Below are 6,692 nucleotides of genomic sequence, written 5' to 3'. Positions count from 1 at the left end.
AAAAACCAATTGTGTAACATACACGTTTTGAAATCATGTTTTGTAATAAATAAAATTGTGAAATACTATGTGAAATTGAGTGTTGAGTTCTAACAGATGGTTTTTACTAGAAATGAAGTAAAACAATGTTTAGAATCACTCAGAAAATATTGGAAGTTTTATGAGATTCCAATTAAAAGCCAAATAGTGAAATTTAGCGAAAACATAAAATTTTAAATAAGTAAAATTTTATTATTTGATGTTGTAGAGAATCTCGTTAGAAACTTGTAGGCGAGAACCACGTCGAAATCCGAGTTATAACGAAGAAGTTATGACCAACCGAAGATCTACGATAAAACCGGCACGGCGCCGAATGACGTAAAAAGTGAGTTTTTGATAAACTACTTTTTAGTCTTACTAATATAAATGAAAGCCGTAGTATTCGTCAAACCGAGAAATTTGATAAAAAGAACGCCAAAATCTAACTTCGTATGAGGAAGTTATGATTTTTCGAAGTTTCAACTTAGCAGTAGACAGCTAAAACCTCGAATTTTAGATCGAGCGATATTTGACCGATACATCCTAAACGAGAATCGAAGGTCTCGTCATTTGTAGTACAAAGGTAAAAAGTCTGACGAAAACGGATGTCGGATGAAGAAGTTATGAATTTTTAACGAATTTCTTGACCCTGTCTGTTAAAAATAATAATATTAAAATTAAAGTCAAAATTAGCTGACAAAGTCTAAACGAACGTTGTAGAGAGAAATTGTAGCTACGCGCGCATGTAAAGAATGTCAAAAACTGAGCTAGTATGCGAAAGTTATGGATTTTAGAAGTTCGGGGCTCGAAATCCGTGAATTTCGCATGAACAGTACCAACCACCGGAGACCCTCGTCGCTGCCACGTCACTTCGCACGAAGCAGCAGCATCACCGGAGACGTGGCCGTTCTGAGAAGCATCGCGTGTCGCATGCTGAGTGGACCGAAGTACCGAGCCAATCCGGATCCGACGCGTGCATACCTGCGAGCCGAGCCACCGAGCTGCTTCGTCACCACTTCCGTCCGAGCCTCGCTGGAACCCTGCACAGCTGCCGCGTGTCTTCGCTGAGTCACCCTTCTTGGCCGAACCCTCGCCCTATAAATAGGAGGGTGCGAACCCTCCCGGATAAAACTTGAAAATTTCTATTTTTCACCCCTAAATCCATATTTTCACTATTTTGACTTTTCCCGAAGCCCCGGTATCAATTTTAGCACCCGAAACACGTCCCGAGACCCCCGAGAAGCCCGAAAATTTTATCTTTTTGGTTTTGAAGCCCTACCTTCACAGAGCCCGATTTTCAATTAAGCTCCTGATTTTCAACATAGAAAGATATATTTAAAGCCGAAGTGCTATCAAAATTACTATTTTAACCTCCGGTTAACTTAAGGTGACTTCAATATATAGGAACAATTGTATGTTATGTGTTATATGTGCTATGTGTTTTTCAATGTTATTATTCTAAGTTATTTTCTCGTGTTATTCGCTATGTTTATAGCAATTGTAATACCTTTGACCATGTGATCAGTGAAAGGACTTAGATTCACATTGGTACTAGTACGTAGCCTCTGGCCATGTAGAGCATGTCTCCGTAAGAGAATGACTTCTATTCTATGGCATTGAAAAATGGTTAGATAGGACTATAAGCCTGAAATCTAATAAGATGTTAATCAGAAATTGCATGTCTTCTATGCCATTTGGGCCAAAGCTTTATTGATGTATATCAAGAATTGAAAAGTATATCTTTGAATAAAGTCTTTGATTGATATGAACGTTGGTCACATGATCTCACATACATCTTGTTGTTCCTCTTTGCTTTTGCCACATTGAAGTATATATATGGCATAACGTTATATTGTATCTATTATTGAACTCACTAAGCGTCACCACTTACCCTATCAATGTTTAACAATTGCAGGTGATAAGTAGCTAGTATGTTTAAAACTATTGAAAGATTTAGAATAGTTTGTAATAGTACTTTTGTACTACAGTTTATGTTTGTATAAATTACAATATCCTGGGTAGTTATCTAATATATATAATACTTTGTAATAGAAGGTTTGTATCCAATAGTTTGTAATTCCCTTTATCAATGTAAAATATTGCTTTTATGAATATGCAAATAGCATGTTTTGGAGTAATGATATTGTGAAGTATGAAAGTTTGGGTCTTTCAAAAATACGAAAGTTGGGGTCTTTCAACCATGGTATCAGAGCAGTAGTTTAAGCGAACTAAATTCCACGGATTGGTATTTAGACTTAAACTATAAGAAGTTTAATATATGAACTCAATCATTGTAAGTATAGGGATACAAACCATAGGAAATATATAAGTAAAAGTATTAGGTAATAGTAAACCCTAATATTCTAAAATACTATCTGACTCCGTATTTCAGATCAATGGCTGAACAAGTAAGTAGCCATACCCCTAAGATTGGTGGAGATCCTCAACCCGAGGAAGTGAATACTCCAGTATCTCCTCGTGAGGAGCAACTCTTAGGTAAACTTACCGGTGTTATTCGACAGACTCTCGAAGAGCACAAAAAGAATAATGATAAAGGAAAAGAAAAAGTCACTGGAGAATCTTCAAGCAAAAAGGTGAAGCGTCCCTCGTTCAAAGATTTCAAGAGTAGTGGTGCTATGGAGTTTTATGGTGTCCTTAATCCTATAATTGTTCTAACTTGGATTCAGAACACCGAGAAAGTATTTCGTGTTTCTCATGTGGATGATGAAGACAAGGTTATCTATGCTTCTGCAATGCTCATTGGAGAAACCTTAGTCTGGTGGGAAGCAACATACGAAGCTCTCGATGGATGTGATCAGGAGAAATTATCCTGGGAGTTGTTCAAGACTCGTGTGTTAGAGAAGTATTGTCCTCTAGATATGAGGAGAAGATTGGAGAAGGAATTCCTCGAGCTTAAACAAGGAGGAATGACTATGAATGAGTATGAAACTCAATTTAATCAAAGAGCAAGGTTTGCTACGAAGTATATTCCAACTGAAGACGAGAAAATTCAGTTATTCATGGAAGGACTACAACACGAAATCCATGATTTCGTTGTCAATCGGGATGTTCTGTCATTCGATAAAGTCGTTGAGTATGCTCGAAGGTGTGAGCATGACTTAGAAATACGTGTTGCCACTCTTACTGTTCCAAAGCATCCACGTACTGAAAGAACTACTCCTGTTTCCACTATTCCACCAGCTCAATCTATTCGAACTGATCCTAGCAAGCAAGCACAATCTCAGAGTGCTTTTCGTGGCCATGGTAGGTCACAATCTTTTTCTATTCAATCGCCTTCATGTCGCGTTTGTGGAAGGAATCATCGGGATCAATGCAAAATAGGCAAGGAATCCATTGTCTGTTATGGGTGTGGAGAAACAGGTCATATCAAGCCAGCTTGCCCAAGGAAGGATGTGACTTGTTATGCATGTGGTATTACTGGCCGCAAGAAGCGTTTTTGCCCTACTCTTACCAACCAAGTAACGGGAAGTCAAGCTTCTGTTCAACAACCAGCGAGAAGTCAAGTCCCTGTCCAACAACCGAAGAGTACTCCATCTAAAAAGGAGGAGGTGCCAAAAGCTAAGGGTCGTGCATTCCAGATTACCGCAGAGGAAGCACGAGAGGACCCGAATATCGTGATGGGTACATTTCTTGTCAACTCTAGACCTGCTCACATCTTATTTGATTCTATTGCCTCGGATTCTTTCGCATCTTATGAATTTGCGCATTCTTTTCAAACTATTTGCTATGCACTCGCGCAACCATTTCACGTAGATACTGCAGGGAGTATATCATTACTTGCTAATAAAATCTATAGGGATTGTTTCATAGAAATTGAAGGCTATAATTTTCTTGCTAACCTAATCCCTATCTCCTTGCCCAATTTCGATATTATTCTCGGCATGGATTGGTTGTCAAAGAACCATGCAGAACTCTTGTGTTACGAAAAGATGGTACGCATTCCTATTAAAGGGGAAGATCCCGTTCATGTCTACGGTGAACAAAGGATCTTAAAAATAATCTCTTTCCTCAAAGCTCGTAAATTCATATCGAAAGGTTGTCATATCTATCTGGCCTATACAGTTGACATCTCAAGAAAGGAGAATAAAACTATAAATGATATTCCCATTGTTAACGAATATCCTGATGTTTTCCCCGATGATCTGCCTGGACTTCCTCCGGACAGACAAGTAGAATTCCGAATTGACCTTGTGCCCGGTGCTGCTTCGATTGCAAAGACTCCTTATCGTCTTGCGCCATCTGAGATGAAAGAAATGATGATCCAACTGTAGGAATTACTTGACAAAGGCTTTATTCGACTGAGTACCTCTCCCTGGGGTACTCCAGTATTGTTTGTTAAGAAGAAGGACGGATCAATGCGAATGTGCATTGATTATTGTGAGCTGAATAAGGTGACTATTAAGAACAAGTACCCACTACCTCGCATCGACGATTTATTCGATCAACTTCAGGGTGTTAGCTATCTCTCAAAGATTGATTTAAGATCTGGCTATCATCAGTTGAAAGTACAAGAGCAAGATGTACCGAAGACTGCTTTCCATACTCGTTATGGGCATTTCAAATTCCTTATCATGCCATTCGGTTTGACAAATGCTCCTGCCGTATTCATGGATATGATGAATCGAGTATGCCGCCCAATGCTCGATAAGTCTATCATCGTATTCATTGATGATATTCTAATCTATTCCAAATCTGAAACTGATCATGTCGTTCATATTCGTGAAATCTTAGAACTTCTTCGAAAGGAGAAACTTTATGCTAAGTTCTCGAAATGTGAATTTTGGCTTCGTCAAGTTCAATTTCTCGGCCATATTATTTCTAGTAACGGTGTATCTGTAGATCCCATCAAAATCGAAGCCATTCAAAATTGGGAAGTACCCCGTAATGCTTCCGAAATTCAAAGTTTCTTAGGTCTCGCGGGATATTACCGGAGATTCATTAAAGACTTGTCTCGTATAGCCGTACCTCTCACAAGTCTTACACGGAAGGAAGTGAAGTTCGAATGGGGTGAAGCTCAAGAAAAAGCTTTCTCAACTCTAAAAGATCTTTTGACTCATGCTCCCATCTTATCACTCCTAGAAGGTGATGATGATTTCTCCGTGTATAGCGATGCTTCAAGATTGGGATTCGGTTGTGTGTTGATGCAGCGTGGTAAAGTGATAGCCTATGCCTCAAGACAACTGAAAGATTATGAAAAGAATTATCCCACCCATGATCTTGAACTTGATGCAATAGTATTTGCCCTAAAACTTTGGAGACATTACCTTTTTGGTACGAAATACCAATTATTTACCGACCACAAAAGTATCAAGTATATATTCAGTCAGCAAACTCTGAATATGAGACAACAACGAGCCATGGAGCTGATCAAGGACTATGATTGCGAAATCATGTACCATCCTGGAAAGGCTAATGTGGTTGCAGATGCACTTAGCAGGAAAGTTTATCGTAATAGTATGTGTTATAGTATTACTCACACTACGGTGAAGTTCACTATTCTTGATGAACTAGAGAAGTGGCAAGTTGAAGCCTTAAAGCCAAAAAATGTGAAGAAGGAAGGAATGGTACATTATGCTGATGTTTTACTTGATGATCCACGAGGATTAAAAGTATTTAAGAATCGGCTATGGATTCCAAAGATTCGTGGATTAAGACAGAAGATTTTAGATGAAGCTCATAAGTCTAAGCTCTCAATACATCCTGGTGCAAGTAAAATATACTATGATGTAAGAGCTGATTATTGGTGGCCTGGATTAAAGAGAGACATTGGAAGATATGTACAGGAATGCTTAGTATGCTTACAAGTCAAAACAGAGCACTAAAAACCTTATGGAACTCCAGAAAGCCTTAGTGTTCCTGTATGGAAGCGGGAAGAGCCGTCCATGGATTTTATTACCAAATTGCCAAAGACTGCTAGACATCATGATAGCATTTGGGTAATCATCGACCGCTTGACTAAGAGTGCACATTTTCTCGCCATGCGTGAAACGACTCCAATGGAGAAATACGCACAAGTATACTTGGATGAAATTGTTGCAAGACATGGTGTGCCACTAAAGATCATTTTTGATCGCGATACTCACTTCACTTCTCACTTTTGGGCGAGTATGCAACGTGAATTGGGATCTCGAGTTGCTCTCAGCACCGCTTATCATCCCCAGATAGATGGTCAGACGGAGAGAACAATCCAAATAGTAGAAGATATGCTTCGTGCATGTGTCTTGGAGTTCAGTGGTAACTGGGATAAATATTTACCGCTTGTCGAATTTTCGTATAATAACAATTACCACACTTCAATCAAAATGCCACCATATGAAGCATTATATGGTCGCAAATGTCGTACGCCGTTATGTTGGCGTGATGTAGGACAGAAGATCCTTGGAGGCCCTGAAATGATTCAAGACACCACCGACAAGATTCAAATCGTACGAGAAAGAATGAAAGCGGCCCAGGATCGACACAAGTCCTATACAGAAAAGAGAACATGACCTATAGAATTCCAAGTGGGTGATTTCGTGATGCTGAAGGTATCCCCATAGAAAGGCCTTATGCGATTTAGGAAGAAAGGAAAGTTGAGTCCTAGATTTGTTGGTCCTTTCAAAATCATCTAGAGAATTGGAAAGCAAGCATACCGCTTAGAATTGCCTGAAGAT

This window comes from Lactuca saligna, chromosome 3 (genome assembly GCF_052625555.1).
Source record: "Lactuca saligna cultivar CGN05327 chromosome 3, ASM5262555v1, whole genome shotgun sequence".
Taxonomy (NCBI): Eukaryota; Viridiplantae; Streptophyta; class Magnoliopsida; order Asterales; family Asteraceae; genus Lactuca; species Lactuca saligna.
Note: the sequence above shows the minus strand (reverse complement) of the source record.